This window comes from Peromyscus maniculatus, chromosome X (assembly GCF_049852395.1).
Source record: "Peromyscus maniculatus bairdii isolate BWxNUB_F1_BW_parent chromosome X, HU_Pman_BW_mat_3.1, whole genome shotgun sequence".
Classification (NCBI taxonomy): Eukaryota; Metazoa; Chordata; class Mammalia; order Rodentia; family Cricetidae; genus Peromyscus; species Peromyscus maniculatus.
The window spans coordinates 10,567,562-10,581,256 of NC_134875.1; the positions used below are offsets into that span (position 1 = coordinate 10,567,562).

A 13,695-nucleotide genomic window follows, 5' to 3' on the forward strand; every position below is an offset into this window, starting at 1 on the left:
CAGTGGCAGCGAGGACACTCACTAGTTTGTGGAGATCCCTGAGAAAGTATGATTCTTAAAATCTGGACTCTACATAATTCACATCAGCCCTGTTCAGGTACTCACTGGAAGAAAGATGCAGCTGTTTGCCAGAACTCAGCACTCCACTCTAGATAAGCCATGTGGGCATGATGGCTTTCTCACAAGTGATATTCTCTAGTTTAAAGGATAATTATGTTGGGCTACAGATTTGCTATTTCCAAGGATGACTTGGAGTTCATCACTCATCACTTGATTTGAGTAACCATCTCAACATCAACCATCTATTGAAAAAAGAAACTCTTCAAAGAATGACTTCTCACTCTGTAAGAAATAAGCTAGAAACAGCAAAGTAAAAAAACTCTAATGGCTGATACTGAGATTAAATTGTGTTCAACATGGGATCTAGTGGCTTACTGCAAAAACCAGACCCAGAGATCTGTAGAATTACACATATGCTCACCATCAAAATAACTTACATGAAACTGCTTCTGGCATAGATCAAGAGGTTAAGATTTAAAAAAAATAAAAACAATGGATTGAACCTGCATGTTCCATTGCTCATAAACTTGCACACACTATTGTTCTGCAAAAAAAGACAACTGCAGCAAAGAAAAATGGCCCTTTTGCAAACAAGCCTAAAAGTAACCCCCAAAAAGAAAAAAAAACATGCATATATGTATAAAGTGTTACTATTAAACACAATGCTATCTCTAGGGGGGGAATTAACTGCATAGGTTAAAAAAGAAAAACAAAAAACACGTGCAACATCTTAAGCCGGTAAAGCACCAAAATAAAAAAAAAATAAAAACCCACCAAAAATTACTTTTCATAATGATTATCATAGAAGCACAAAATATCGACCATAAGTCAGGAAGCAATTACCTGGACAGATACAATGTACACTGTTGAAAGAATTTTTCTTCAATTTAAATGTCTTTTCTCATCTCTAAAGAAACCTTAAAGTGCTACCTTTACTTATATAAAGCAGGCAAATTTTTCAAGTAATTTGCTATGCCAATTTTTATCAGCCTAAACAAGGAACTAAAAATAGCAAGTGAAGTGAAAAAGGGCAGAACACCCGACCGGTTCCACACAAGTAGACACTCCGGAGAATGTCACCTACCATCCCGCCTTTCTTCGCTGCACTGCACAAGCTAACAGATTAAGTATCTGTTTTCTTACATTAACTCCCTAGGATTTGCTAAGGTTTTTGCAAGTCACTAGGTAACACATACAGTCCTAAGGAAATAATGTCACTTAAAAATCAGCACTGGGCATTAATTAAAGCGAGCTTGTGTGTGTGTGTACTGCCTTAAACTAAAAGTGAGGCATTGCTTACAAACTGTGACAAGCCGCCCTCCACCGGCCGGCTCACTACTCCTGCCCCTCCGCTGCTTTTTCAAGGAAGTATACATTAACCAGATGGCGATTGAGGTGCTTGCTGTAATCCTTTTCCTTTCTGAAAGACCGATCACAGAAAATACAAACAAACTCTCCCTCGGTTATTTTAACTGCCAACCCCTCCTTCCCACTTTTTGAACTTGCTTCTTGTGGCACTGGCCGAGCCCTAAGCAGCCCAGAATCATCACTTCCCTCGGACATATTATCACTCAGGTCACTTCCATTATGGCTGTGAATGCCTTCGTCTTCATCAATGTCCGGTGACTCGTTTTCAGCCAAAATGATAGGAGGCGAGGCCGTTAAGGTTGGTGATGGGTCCAGAGGCAATGGTGACGCCGGTTTGGGTGCTGAAGCTTTCACAGGGACACTGTCTGGGTTCTGCTCAGTGTCCACTTCCATTTCACAAAGCCCAGCTGAACCAGTCTGACACTTAGCATGTAACGTTTCACCACCTGACTCATTTGAGTTTTGTTCCGAGGATAAGACACTGGTAGATTCCTTGGGAGCAGCAAGCATAGCTAGACTCTTGCCAGCTTCCTCTGTTCCCACTTTCTTGAGAGGGGCCATTTTATTTCCTTCCCCATCAGAGCCAATTTCTTGGTCCTTGGGTGTCTCGCCTCTTCTTGAGTTTCCCTTTGGAAGATCCTGTGCGCGCCTGCTTCCCTTCAGAAGCTGGCTATCTCTAACAGGCACTAAGCCAACTTCAATAAGGACTTGCTCCTGCCGCACCACCTCACTCCGCATGCCCGACTTCTCCTTGGTACTCTCTTTTGTGGGAGAAGACCTTTTGGTGACTGGTTTCACTTGAAGAGGTGGCTCCATGACAGCAGGAGGCTCCTTCTGAACAGATCCCATGTGAGGAGGCCCTGTCTGAGCAAACTCCACCTGAGCATGGTCCAAAGGACAAAGCAGCCTCTTCTGACAATGTCCCCGCTGAGACTCCATGGGAGGAGGTGGCACCATCTGATCAGGCTCCATGGGAGGAGGCGGCTCCCTCTGAGCAGGCTCCATGGGATGAGTCTGCTCCATCTTTGGAGGCTCCGTGGGAGGAGGCGGCTCCCTCTGAGGAAGCTCCAGGGGAGAAGGCAGCTCCCTCTGAGCAGGCCCAGTCTGAGCAATATCCATGGGAGAAGGAAGCCCACGCTGAGTAGAGCCTGTAGGGGTGGCCATTACCTGAGTGAGTGCAAGACCGGAAGAGACCTCCTCCTGAGCGAGCTCCATGGAAGGAGGCTCTGCTGGAGCCCTGGAGCCTTCTCCTTCTGCATCTCCTGAGCAGGTCTGCTGCCTTTCTTACTTGATTTACCTTTTTGAGGTTTCTTCTTTGCACCTTTTTTAATGGAAGTATTTTGCTTTTTATTGTCCCCCTTAGTCTCCTCCGTCTTGCTGTCATCCTTTGGCACCTAGGTACTATTTTTGGATTTGCTTTCCATCTTTTTTTTCTTTTTTGTCACTGGTTCCTCGTTCACAGGCTCATCTGACGGATGGGCTTCAGCATCCACCTTTCTTTTGTTCTTGGCTTTACTGACTTTTTCTTTATTATTTCCTGTATGTACATCTATCTGTTCCGTCTCTGCTGCCTTAGTCTCCATCACAGATTTCCGAGTTCTGGTAGTTACCTGGACCACTGAGGCATTGCCACAAGACTTCTTCTCTTTTGAAACATCCTTTTTCTCTAGATATTAGGATAGCTACACCAGCTTGTTTCTTAGGTCCATTTGCTTGGAAAGCCTTTTCCCTGCCCTTTACTTGGAGGTAGTGTCTGTCTTTGAAGTTAAGGTGTGTTTCTTGTATGCAGCAGATGGATGGGTTCTGTTTTCTTATCCATTCTGTTAGCCTGTGTCTTTTTATAGGTGAGTTGAGACTATTGATATTGATGGATATTAATGACCAGTGATTGTTAATTCCTGTTATTTTTTGTGGTTGTGTTGTGTTGTCCTTCTGTGGTGTATGTTGGTGTGGGATTATCTATTGCTTGATTTTTCATGGATGTGTTTAGCTTCTTTGGGTTGAATTTTCCTTTCTAATGCTTTCTGTATGGCTGGGTTTGTGGACAGGTATTGATTAAATCTGGTTTTATCCTGGAATGTTTTGTTTACTCCTCCTATGGTGATTGAGAGTTTGGCTGGGTATAATAGTCTGGCTTGGCATCTGTGGTCTCTTAGTGTCTGCATGAGATTTGTCCATGATCTTCTAGCTTTCATAGTCTCTATTGAGTAGTCTTGTGTTATTCTGATGGGTTTGCCTTTATATATTACTTGGTCTTTTTCCTTTGCGGCTCTTAATATTTTTTCTTTGTTCTGTGTGTTTAGTGTTTTGATTGTTATGTGGCGAGGGGACTTTTTTTTGGATCCAGCCTATTCGGTGTTCTGTAAGCTTCTTGTATCTTCATAGGTATTTCTTTTTTTAGGTTAGGAAAGTTTTCTTCTATGATTTTGTTGAATATGTTTTCTGTGCCTTTGAGTTGGTATTCTTCTCCTCCTTCTATCCCTATTATTCTTAGGTTTGGTCTTTTCATGGTGTCCCAAATTTCCTAGACGTTTTGTGTTACGACTTTTTTGTCTTTAGTGTTTTCTTTGACTGATGAATCTATTTTCTCTATCGTGTCTTCAGTGTCAGAGATTCTCTGTTCCATCTCTTGCAATCGGTTGGTTATGCTTGTTTCTGTAGTTCCTGTTCATTTAGTCAGGATTTCTATTTCCAGCATTCCCTCAGAATGTGTTTTCTTTATTGTCTCAAATTCATTTTTCAGATCTTGGAATGTTTCTTTCATCTGTTTAATTCCTTTTTCTTGGCTTGATTTGATTTCTTCCCATTTTTTGTTCATTTTTTTCTTCCATTTCTTTAAGGGAGTTTTTTTTATTTCCTCTTTAATGGAGTTTTTCATTTCCTCTAAAAGGGAAGTTTTTTATTTCCTCTTTAAGGGAGTTTTTCATTTCCTCTTTAAGGAAAGTTTTTATTTCCTCTTTAAGGTAGTTTTTCATTTCCTCTTTAAGGAAAGTTTTTATTTCTTCTTTGATGGAATGTTTTATTTCTTCTTTAAGGGCCTCTATCATCTTCTTAAAGTCATTTTTAGGGTTGATTTCTTCTGTTTCTTCTGTCATGGTATGTTTAGGTCTTGCAGGTGTAGAATCACTAGGTTCTGATGTTGCCATATAGGTCTTTATGTTGTTGCCTGTATTTTTGCACTAGCGTCTACTCATCTCTTCCTCTGTGTGGTGCAGGTGGTGTCTGTGTCTGAGAGTGCCTCTCTTGTTCTAATTTTTAGTCTTGGTTTAGTAGGGGTTCTTGGTTAAATTGGTGCTATTGGGCTGTTTCTTCAGGGCCAGCTGATTTCAGTTGGTGAATTATATACTTATGATTCTGGTGATCTAGTTTGGTGGCTGGGTAGTGCCTTCTTCTGTGTTCCCAGGTCATATTTTGTTCATTCGTCAACTCCTCAGCTGATCTTGTTTCTTCAGACTTCAAACTGTAGGCATCTGAACCCTCTCCCAGATGGGTTTCAGCTGAGCAGGGTAGTCTCACCAACACCTCCAAGTTGTTGGGTTTCACAGGATCAGCAGTTGGGCCCTGGGTTGTCCTCAGCCGGAGTGTTCAGATTCGCTCTGGCTCCGACCCACGGAGACAGCCTCCTCCCCAGGCGTTGGGGCCAGAGGCATCCCAGCTCGAAGCCGTGTCTGCCCGTCCCTGTCCCCTGGCCTGTCCACCTCTGCGGTCCACCGCCACAGGCCTACCTGCGTCTGCTTGTCTCCACCACCGGGCCTGTACGTCCCTGTCAGCTGCTGCTGGGTCTGTCAGCCTCCTGCTATTAATTCTTAATGGTTGTGGTCCTGTCGATCCAAACTATCTCTCTACTGGACTCATCAGCACCTTTCTTCTCCTCCTAGCCACTAGCTTGTGAAGTACTGCTAGCCGCCATCTTCCCCCGGCATGATTCTTAACCATGTTGAAGTTTAGTTTTCCTCTTCATGTGTAACATCCATCATGAATGTAAATTAATTAAACTAAAATAAAGGATTTAGTTTTTCAGTAGCACTAGCCACATTTTAAGTGGTCAGTAGCTACATGCAGCCAGTAGCTGCCATACTTGACAGTGTAAATGTAGGATTTTTTGTTTCATCATCAAGGTCTTTTAGAAAATTTCTTTTTATGCTAATATATCCTTGATGGGTATCCAGCCTAGATGTCTCTCTTGGGCCTCAGACCTATAATAGCACTTGAATATCTTCATCAAGCCTCATAGTTCTCATATTATTTTCACCAACTTCTTTCCTGAAAGTTAAGTTATCACCTGGAATGTAAAGTTGAAGAAACTCACCTTTATTCTTTGTAAAATGGAGAGCCATAGAGAATTTTGAATGTTCCCAGATGATTAATTTTAATAATGACAGTTCTTTAAGGAAGATTCTTAGTTTCATTTGATAATTTCCAAGTTGAAAAATTCCTTACAATGACCTTGTCACAAGCTCCCTTCTCTCTCATTACCACTGCCCCTAAATTAACTTCAAATACTGAAGGCAAAAAAAGTCTAACAAAGCATTCATTGTGATAGGAAGGCCACAGATTGCTTAATTGACACTTTCCAATCTCTATTTTATTTGGGTTTGTAAGTCAACAGAACCAAACTGCAAATTAATTCATTAGTGCAAACAATATGAAATGAGGTCAGGATTATTAAAAGGAGAATAGACAAGGAGATGAATTGATCTACAGGCAGATATACAGGTTGATCCCTGAAACTCAGCAAAAGTAGGTCACCCCCATCTCTCTTAATTACATGCCCACAAGCTTTCTTCTGTAGTGTCTGTAAATCTTGAGGCTTATTTCTACACAGTGTAATTATGTTTCCATATCTGATTGTGTCCAATTTTGAAATGAAATAAACAGTAGGAACTAGTCACATTAGCAAGTGGAGCCACCAAATTACATTCATTAAGCCATTGTTCAATTATGGAGTGCAATCCTTCAGTGACCCCAGGAAAGCAAAAATTCAGTTTACAATTAAGGATCTGTGGTACTCAATAATCATATGTACAATTTTGGAAAGAATTTGTCATTTCTCCTTCTATCAAAGAGAATCTAGATCCAGAAATTGCTTGAACAAAGAATAATTACACTTTGATGAAAAGAAGCTGAATTCACCTTGATCCAAATTGGGTTAGTAATTATCTACCATAAGAAATGCATTATAATGATCCTTTGGTTTTATAATTATAAACTTCAGAAGGGTCTTAGTGTAATTCTTAAGTAACAGCAAAGAAACAAACAATGTTTTCTACTTCCTTCTCTACAACACAATTGGCGATTCTCTACTGAATCACTAGTATTCTTTTATTATAGCTATTTTTCAGGTTTCAAAAAATTCTCATTGCTATCCCATGATATAGCTCTCATTCTTTGTTTTAGCTCACTCCCTATCATTGAATATATTCTACACTGCTGAAGTGGGGGTACCTCTTATATCAGACTGCCAAAATGTCTGTTAAATGAGTTTTGATTCTGATAGTTACTAGCTATGTGAACTCAGAAAAGTCACTTATTCTTTGGACCTGTCATGTCTGTCTGTGTCACAGAAGTTATATTACCAACCCTGGACAATGAATGTATCAGTATACAAATGGGCTAGTATGTCCAAAGCTCTTTAAACATGAACTAATCATAAAAGTGTCTGATCATATTGATATCACTTGCATTTTCAGAGGCAGTCACATAAGCAAATACCCTCTGTATACATGTTGAGAACACACAGACATGATTCTTTTCTCTCACATTCTCTTTTGATTTGAATCAGGAACCTGGATCAATTTTATTATTGGAAATCCTCATTCTGTATGAATTAATTTCACTATTCTGATTCTTGAATTGTGACGACAGTTTCAGACTGTGTCCAGCCAGGCACAAATTACCACAGAGTTGGGTAAAGTTTTCATTTAGGCACTGGGCATGGAGATGTGTATGTAATATTTCAGCCTGTTACAGACTTCTTGATCACTTGTAGACAACTGAGTCAAATAGATTATCAAGGATAATAGGCACAGTGTAGATATCAGGTTCTGCTCATCCGCATCTCACCACCTAGAACAAAATCCCAGCCCATAACAGGTTACTAATAAACATTTGAATTGTTCAGATCTCAAGTCTGTGACTATTTTATATCAAATGACTTGGAGTCAATTGACTCTATCTAGTCACTGAACACATTTAATGTAGTTTTGTGCCTCATACTGAAAAGTGACTTATTTTCTCACCCATCCTCTTTCTCCTCCATCAGAGACAGGATTCTTATAATTTAATGGGACCCCACTTTCAAATCTACAATGAAATAAGGTGGGAAACATCTTTTAGATTTTGATTTCCTGTTAGCTTTGTTAGCTTTCAGAACAGCTGCCATTTTGGATTGCTAAATGGCCTTCTAATTCCCATTTCATGCCCGGTGCTTTGTCTCTTGTCAGTTCCACAGGACTGTCAGAGTCTATTTACTAACCTTGCGTATCTCCTTCAGAACTCTTCAGCCTGGCTCTTTCTCCTGCTCTGTATTCCGTTCACTGCTCCACCACCTCACAGACCTCAGCTGCAACTGAAGAGTACATGTGAATTTGTGAGCTAGGCTCCACAATACATACATTAATGAGAGATGCCCCTTCCTTCCTGAATCTGTGTCATTTTAAATATCAGGAGTATTTTCTCTATTAAAATAATTTCCCAACAATTAAAACTCAACTCCATTTAAACAAAGCCTATGTAAATTCATGTTACACAAGTCACATTTAAGTAAACCTGCTTGAGGGATAAGGAGCACTCGCTGCTACTCAGCTTTGGATACATTTTGTACTCAGGAAAAAACAGAGCACCTAGTATATGGTTTATCTTCTGATATAATTTTGAATTCTGCCCTTTTCTGTCCAAGTTTTTGCACTGAAAACATTTTCAAACATGTGGATTAATCATACAAATAGTAGTGATGCATGGGCTGTTAATAAAGTTTGAATATTAAGTAAATGATTTTCTCAGATAGCAACTGGCATCTTGGGGATAAAAATAATGTATTCAGTAAATACATTTCACACAGCCTGACTAAGCACTCCTACAGACTATTCAGATCAATATTTGATGAGAACATATCAAAGCAAACTTATTGCTATGAGGAGTCACTGCAGTCTTTTGATTGAAGTTAATGAAGCAGACATAGTAGTGTAAAGTGCTTGCTGAATGCATTTGAAATTTGTTCTAAGTAGCACTAGGGATGCTAATGGAAGATGGTAATTACTGTCCATATAATTCTGAAATAATTAGGAAAATGGGCACTTTTTGGAATCATGTTTTTAAAATGCAGGCCTGTTAATAGAAAAGTTTCTGGACATGTGTTGGCTTGAATTAGTGAAGATAAAAGTAACAGATGGCCTTTCTGCCTTGCAATTGCAATCTCTCTTCTGTTGCATGCTGTAATGCTTTAAAAAGGGCTAGAAATTTGGAAACCTTGCCATTGACACAGTGTTAGCATAGAAAGTAAAATGTGGCAGCAACAGAATTCTGCACATCCCATTACAGCAAAGACACTGTAGCCATCCTGCAGCTTGAAGCCTGCTCTTGCTTCATCTATGTAAAGAAAGACAGCAGATTTAAATGCATCTCTTGGTTGCTTCCCTAAAGGCATAGATAGATCACTGCATTGACAAGGACTTCCTAGAACTGAAGCTGTTCAAGGCATTTACTTCCATCTCTGAATAAATCAGGGTAGAACTGGAAGTGCCAGACAGGTGTGTCCTGCTCCTAGCATCAGGCTGGGGCCCAGTGGATTTGCAGTCGGTGCACTCTCTTGACTGAAACATGAGAAAATGCTAAATGTGGTGTGCATGAAAGAGAAGATGAATGGTTCCTGGAAGCATATTGTCAGTTGTGAGACAAGGCTCCCTCCCATAAAAGACAAGAAGATGCTTAAAGAAAGGGATCCTAGGACAGCATTAATAAAGAAGAGACAATCTGATAAGAAAACATGGTCTCCAAGGACCAGGGCATGTGCATACGTTCCCAGTGTATTTAAAATGTCTTGAAAGTAATTTGTAATTGCAGCTTGTCTGATCTAAAGTAAAAAAGAAATAAAAGGGTAGGGGAGAGAAAGCCTTAGAAAAGAAAGGCCTGCCTAGAATGTGTAGGGAGGGCAGTCTCTTTAAAGAGACTTGGCTGCTTGGGAAAAAGCGCACAACCAATAAAAACTTGCTGCTAGTGGCGAATCAGGAAAATTTTGGTGCGTAGCTGCTGACATAGAGGGTTAAAACATCTTTACAACCTCCTCAACAGTTCTTTGTAGTGCAGAGGAGAGTCTGTGTTTATGATCTCAGTTCTCGGCATAGCTACCCTGTGAGAAATGGACAATGGGAATTACCTTCCTGACTTTAAAGATGAGGAATGTGGTGTTCAAAGATCATCTGACTTTCAGCCCAGTGCTCCTGTCATGACAGCACTTGAAGGACTATACTTCACACTGTTATTATAGGAGCTTCTGGGTCAAGGGAATCCTATTGTCAGAAAGAAGAGGGGAAGGTGAGAGGTAAGGAGAATTAGAATTAGAGTGAATGAGAGAGAGAGAGAGAGAGAGAGAGAGAGAGAGAGAGAGAGAGAGAGAGAGAGAGAGAGAGAGAAATAGACAATGTTAACAGCAAAAGGAATAAAACCAATAAAAATAAAACCAATCTCCTGAGTCTTGCTCTTAAAACTCCCACTTCCCTCTTGTTTGTTTCCCTCACCACTTGTCCTTCAGGTCTTATAAGAGAAAGCATAAATCTTGAAACTTGGCATGTTTGTATTCTACAGAATTGATGTTTCACTCTATGTAAGTAATCCTCTACCCTGCCAGGCAGACCTCCTAACTGTGTTTAAAACTACGTTCTTAAAGATATAAATACTAGATTTTTCTTTTGCTATTCTCTCCATTTTGGAAGACCTCCTGTCTCTTCACTTTGACTAAACTCTGTTTACTATGCTGAGGCAGACAATGCTCACTGGCCCTGAGATGCCTTTACTAGAGGTTCATCCTATGGAATATAAGTAGATTCAGTATCCATTTCATGCTTCAGATCCCTAGTGATTGCTGACTAGAGAAGCCACAACTGATTAGATTGCAAGTGATAGAAATTGAACTTGGCTTAGAGAGAGAGAGGGGGGGTGGGGGAGGGAGAAGTAAAGAAATATTATAGGAATGCTATTAAGAAATTTATTGTATCAAGAAAATGAGTACTATCAAGGACAGGGCATTAGGGACATTTAGTAGCAGAGTAAAATTCTGCTTCTCACTGATCTCTGTTTTTCTTGGTCTGGTGTCTTCTTTCTCTCAGATTCTTTTGGGAACCCTGGTGGTCAACACTCCCTGTTCTTGATATCCTACAAGCTTTAGAGGATAATTTAAATCATCTCTTTCGCTTCATTTCAGCTGATTCTAGGGGATTACACCTATTGGCCTGCTTGCTTTATGTACCTTTCCCTAGAAATATCTGATGATTAAGGCAAACACATTAACCTTAATCCTGGGGGGAACTGTGGATCCTCTACTAGGTACCATTTCTAGAGCACAGAAGAAATTACTGTGAATCCAGTCAGCCTTCTTAGTTGTTCTCTACCACATTGTCTCTGGTGAATTGCTTCTCCATTCTAAAATCATCTTGCCTTTTCTATCAAATGATTTTGACAACTCTGAGAACTGAACCAAAGAACACATGACATATTCTTCTGGAGTTCTCATAAGGTGTATGGTATTTCTATGCAATTTCATTTATTTATATGCTAATCAAGTGCCTTTTTCTGTGCCAAGTTTATGCCACATATTGTAGGGAACATTTGCTATCTGCTCCAACTACTGCCATAGATAACTTGCTAGTCCCTAAGACCACTGTGGTATGTATTTCTCATGTCTGCCTGCATACCTACTTTTTTTTCCTATTTAGGAATATGTTTGTGATGTTTCACCTGGCTGAAAATATAATCAGCATGTAAGAATCAGTTGACATACTTACCACTTTTAGAAAGCCGTTTTTGATCTACATTGTAGACCTGGGTGAAGTGCTCCTCTTCTCTGTCCCCACAGCATCCTCATGTCACTTGCTGGTTACTGCTGTGCATCTAAATAGTGTCTTACTTTTCATTTTATAAGCAATGAGTGTTACTTTAAAAGTCCACTTCTTTAATCATCACCATCTCCTGGGTACTTGTTACAAATGCATGCTCTTGGGCTCTACTCCAGACTTAATGAATCAGAGACTGAGTTGAAGCCAGAATTATTTGTTTTAGTGAGACCTCCAAGTGATTCTGATGGTGTGAGAGTCACTGATATGGGTACTCCTAGCTGTTATCATAGAATCTGCCTCATGATAGTAGCTTAGTAAACTGTTATGAAGATGAACTAGGGAAACAATTTTTTTCTTCCCCAAATGAGGATTTTGCATGTGTTACTTCTTTAAGCATTATTACTACCAGATACATGCCTGATTTACATTCATTCATTAGATCATCCATTCATTTATTCTTTCATTACATCCATTCAAACATATCTAGAAAACTAGGAACCCAGAATTAATTTTGTACTCTTTATCACAGCAGTAATGAGTATTTGGGGAACATTCTTTCAGGATTATAGTATGCAATATTACCCATATAATACACATTTCATTCATATCTTTTCAAATCAATCAAGAATTACAGAAAAAAAAAAACATGTTCTCGAATCTCCTGTCACCCTTTGAGCTTTTTTTGACATTTGAGAGAGAGAAAAAAAAATCCCACACCAAATCCTGAATGCCTCCAAGACTTCCGTGCTGATAAAACCCAGACTTAAGTTGTAAACAAATTAAAGACCAAAAACTTTCTTTTGGTATATTCTTTCAAGAACTTTATTGCTGTATGTGAGTTACTTGGGCCCTTTCACGGGGAGAAATTCTCTGTGTGCTGGGCTGAGCTGGGCCGTCCTGCACCTTGGCAAAGATGAGTGGGAGTGTGTGAGAGAGACTGAGCTGTCTCAATAGCCCAATGTTATGCTTTCAGCAAGCTTTTGAGAACAAAGTCTCTGTTTTTATTGCTCTCCCTGCCAGTGATTGCAGCTAGTTTCTTTCAGTGAGCCATCCTATGTCTTTGCACTGAGTGCCAAGGCAAGGCATCCCCTGAGCACTCTAAGCCCTTCACAGGGCCCTGAAATGAGGCCATTCTTAAGGCAATCCTCTCTCTCATTCTGCACACACACACACACACACACACACACACACACACACACACACACACATTCTGGTAATCCTTTCCTGAATTCCAGAGAAGGCAGTGCATATAAAGCCTGAGAGAACAAAAGTTCTCTTATTATACCATTTTTTTCCTTCTTTAAACTATAAGTCATTATGCCAATGTAAGGGATTAAAGAAAACTATGCCTTTAGTTTCTGAAAACATATCCGGTACTCATGATATGCAAAGCATATGTCATAAAAATTGTCTTGAGATAAATTGCTTAAAATTTGTGGTTAAACATAAACTTGTACTAGATAAAGGCATAAATTGTTTCATACATGTGAAAAAAGATGAATGGCACAAAGTATATCCCGAATGGCAGTCTTGGCTATATCACAATATCTGGAGATAGTTATTAAATGCACAGATTTTCATTGGAATATCTCATTTAGCATGATTCCATGAAAATGGCAATTTAAATAGTTCTTCTAGGCAATTCTTATCTGTACCTACTGTCAGAAATTGCTGGATGACTTCAACATTCCTTCTAATACAGAATCTGTGGTTATTTGTATTTTCTCATACTTTATTATGTACTTCTTTCCTCTAGTGCCTTCTCTTTCTGTTTCTTCTGCTTACCTTCCTTTATCTCCTTCTCCCTCTCCTTCTTCACCCCCATCTCTATTTATTACATTTTCCCCACACTGGGTACCTCTGTCCAGCTTATTTCTATCTAAATAAAGGGAAGAGGGACTAACAGTTTAAACATTACATTGGATCTTTTACATTTGCTCAGCCTTAGCTTCTTATATTTGCTTTTCTCATACTCTGCTAATACATCTGGTAATTTATGGCAGAAAGAGAAAATGATCCTTGGTATGTGATTTTTGTACTATTTGATACCTTTTGTGGTACAAGCATCCCATCTGTTATACCTGTAGCTTGAGTTTTCCGCCTTGCCCACAGTCAGGACAAATCTCTGACACCCGCCAGTCCCACAGCCGCTCAGACCCAACCAAATAAACACAGACACTTATATTGCTTGCAAACTGCATGGCCGTGGCAGGCTTCC

General features: G+C 39.8%; 1 pseudogene; it reads right to left on the reverse strand.

The window, feature by feature from the left end:
- Positions 1–1,133: 1,133 nt before the first annotated feature.
- On the reverse strand, positions 1,134–13,302 carry LOC143270935 (RE1-silencing transcription factor pseudogene; annotated as a pseudogene).
- Between the last annotated feature and the right edge of the window lie 393 nt (positions 13,303–13,695).